At 34.9% G+C, this 3,925-nt stretch overlaps 1 long non-coding RNA gene across 1 annotated transcript; it reads right to left on the reverse strand.

The window, feature by feature from the left end:
• Positions 1–2,529: 2,529 nt before the first annotated feature.
• LOC141706105 (uncharacterized) lies at positions 2,530–3,649 on the reverse strand. The gene is made up of 3 exons (XR_012568634.1): positions 3,487–3,649; positions 3,344–3,401; positions 2,530–2,573 (listed from the first exon to the last, which is right to left on the reverse strand). It is a non-coding gene; the product is annotated as an uncharacterized LOC141706105 (long non-coding RNA).
• Positions 3,650–3,925: the final 276 nt, after the last annotated feature.

Raw genomic sequence — 3,925 nt, forward strand, 5'->3', positions numbered from 1 at the left:
CCTGTTGAGGATATGATTGCCTTTGAGCATACTGTTGTGGTTGCTGGAATCCCATTGGATTGAACTGTTTACTCACACCTTGCTGATATGGTGTAACACCCCCAGATCCGGGGTCGGGGATCCGGGTCGTCACGGTCTTTCTTTCCACAATATCACTTCACTTAATTAATAATAAATAACCTTATGCTGTGACCCCACACTAACACACACCACAACCCGTTATAGTCTCAGAGATGAAATTTAAATAAGTACAAGTCTTTGAATCCACAATTTAAAAGTTATTACAACCCAAAATGATTACTTGATAAATTTACAGTTAATTGCCATTATCTGCCACAAGTTATAATTATACATAATTGATTCTCAAAAGTAGATGGTCTGATCTACAATAGATCTACCTCTGCAGCTATAGCAGCTACAACATCAACGGGAAGACGCGGGACGCTTCCCACGCGCTTGCGCTGGGTCTGCTGGGGTCTGGCCATCTCTCCTAACTGTTGTTGTGTGATGAAGAAATAAAGCAAGGGTGAGCAGCAAGCCCACCAAAATAATATGTATAATGATTTACAATATATGAGCCTACTCATAATACTCATGAAAGTCTTGGTCAAAAGAAATGAACCAAGTTTGATATCTTAATGCGATGAAGTCGCAAAATATTCAGTATATATACATATATACTTTTCAAAATATTGGAAGTCCTCTTCCATGCATAATATACACAAAGTCCCAGTGTATAACTGTATATAAAAAAAATATCGTTGCAAGGTGATCTCATATATCTAACCTTGTCTCAACGTTTTTCTGAAAATCTTTGTCATTCATAAGACAATTATTAATTAGATATAAGTTTAAAAGATGAGGTTACCAAATACCCCAATATACTTATATCTTTCCCAATACTACTTGAACTACCACCGTTCAAGTTATAATCAGTTTCAAAAGTTCATCACATAGATGAGACTACAAGACAAGATTTGAATAGATTCAATCTTTGAAATATTATTGAATGAAATAAAGTTACGAGATACTTTATTTAGTCCCGATATATATATATCCACATATATATATCTCTTAAACATTTCCTGGAACCTCTGTTATGTAAAGTATGAACAGAGTTTGAAACATCCAATGAACTTTGGAAAGGAAAAGAATTTTGGCATAAACCCGATATCTCGCTGATCAGGCAAAGATACCAATAAGTAACCTTTTCTACTAGTAGATGGACGAATTCCCCACTGGTCATCACCCTGGTCATAATTAAGACCTATGCTGGACTGCCACTCAGCCACTTATGCATTTGTTGGACTCCCACTGAGCCACTTACACAATAATAGACCGTACCCCGGCCTGTCGCTTATGCCGACTCAATGAGAGGGGCTTACTTCCCGAACGTTGGGCAAGTAATCAATTCATTTACCAAATCTGCAACCTTGTTGCGAATATAAAATACACCACAGAGCCGGATTCCCCAGGTTTTGAGCGAGTATTTAAATCCCCTTAAAAGGAAGATCTTAAATATAAAAATGAGTTTTGGGATCCGCTCTGACTTTTAAAAATCATTTTGAAGACTCGAAAACACTTTAAAGAGTGTTTGGAGTAAGGCTGATTTAATGAAGTAAATCAGTCCCCAGAATATTTTAGAAAATGACTGAATATTATTATTTTAATTAATATTCCCATAAAGAATAATCTTTATAAAAATAATTGAAGTAGAAGTTTTAAAACTTATACTTAAAACGAATATTAAATAACCAAAGATATACTTATATAAAAGTATTATCTTTATTTGAATAACCGAAAATAAGTTTGATTATTTACACCTTATTCTTTAATAAAATAAAGAATATACCTCAGCAAATAATCGGAGTCATAGATCCTCAAACGAATATTCAGATAATATTCAATAAATAAAATACGCTGAGTCATAATATCTCGAATGAATATTATAAATAATATTCATTAAATAAAATAAAGGAGTCATACATCCTCAAATGAATATTCAAATAATATTCAATAAATAAATAAAAGGAGTCATAAGTCCTCGAATGAATATTCAAATAATATTCAATAAATAATATAAAAGAGTCATAAGCCCTCGAATGATATTCGAAATAATATTCAATAATAAATAAAGTTTAAAGTTATCGAATAAACCTTATTCGATTAATAGTTTGGAAAACTATAACCATATATAAATAAATATATATATATATATCCATATCCATATATATACAAAATCTACTCGGGATCCTCGACTCCCGGTTTTAGAAAATATTTTCACCTTTGGGTCCCTATACTAAGGGTATACACAAATACCGCTTATCTCTAGCATAGGTATTATGCAACGAATAAGCATTTGAACCAACAGATATATATTTCAAGAATATGAAACAGGCATGCATATATACCATATCACATGCTACAATATATCGCAACATTTGCTAATATAAACATCATGCATCTATCGCAAGATAATGCATATACATATATACATCACAACAACAGTATAACGGATAGAATACTTGCCTGAGCGACTGGGGTTACGAATGGCTCGGGACGAGTCTGGTAACCTATAAACAACAAGTAAGTTGGAATTAAACCAAAGTCACTTGTAAATCTATACTTTAACTAACTTAGACTCTAACGCTTATTTTGCGCTTACTGATTCTCTTAAGTCACTCGAGTACCCTCGGCTCCACCATTTTTAATAATTTAACCTTTACGAGTTTTAAGGCGATTCCTTCGCGAGTGTCTTACCAACTGCCTAACACACTTACCATAAATGTTTCATGCATTAATTAACCCTTTTTGGTCTTTAACCTATGTTTCAAAGTAAGGCGAGGGGAAAAGTTTCGTTCGCGAAACGCCGTTACTTGAAACGGTCATTTCTCCTAAACCGTGCATCGGAATCGAACGAACTACATATCAAAACGAAGCTCGTAACATGAGCTATCTAATCATGGCAGTGGTCATAATCTAGCAGGGGGTTCTCGGGTCCTAATGTTATGCACAAAAACAGTCCAAAGAAAATCGGACGTTACGACGGCTATGTTTACGCGATTACCAATGTTTAAACTACTCCAATTAACCACCAACCAACTCATAACCATCAATACAACAAAACTTCACCTAAACCATACCACATCAGTCCATAATCTCCAAGGTTTTCAACTCAAACAACCACAATCAAGACCTATGAACTATAATCAAGCTTCAATTACCAAAACACTTCCAAATCAAACCAAACTACTAATAATCACAATCCATGCTTCTCATTTCACAACACCAACCATTAAACTTACTAACAAATAAAGTAAAGGCTAGGGTTTGAAGTTTATACCTTCCTTGAGAGGTGTTAAGTTGCTAGGAAGCCTTAGGGAGCCTCCTACAAGCTTGATCTTTCCAAAGAAATCAAGAACACAAAGTTAGGCTTTGAAGTTTCTAAAAGTCCGATTTAAAGAACTGTAAAAATGAGGGTCTTACCATGATTATTTGGACGAGACTTGTGAACAAGAGTTGTAGGCCATCTCAATACCTTTCTAATGAGCTATAGAACACAATATTTGAGTGAGAAATGAAGGAGATACAGCAGTTTTAGTATTCTGATTCTGTTTTGGCCGAGAGCATGAAGAACAATGCCTTGGTTTCTTTTTGATTTTGATGAAAAATGATTTGCTTGGCTTGGTTGCTTGGTTTTTGTGCTTGCTTTAGTCAATTACCTTCTTGCCCTTGAATTTGTGTGGTTACAAAGCCACCACACCTCGTTCCTTCCCATGTCATGCTTATGTCACCTTGCACATGTCATAATGCTCCCACTTGTCCACACCTTGTGGTTTGATGATGTCACAATCCCTGGCTTCTTATACAAGCTTGTCTCTTGATCACTTATTTGTTTTACGGTTCGCTTATCTTTCGTTCTCGT

This window comes from Apium graveolens, chromosome 2 (assembly GCF_009905375.1).
Source record: "Apium graveolens cultivar Ventura chromosome 2, ASM990537v1, whole genome shotgun sequence".
Taxonomy (NCBI): Eukaryota; Viridiplantae; Streptophyta; class Magnoliopsida; order Apiales; family Apiaceae; genus Apium; species Apium graveolens.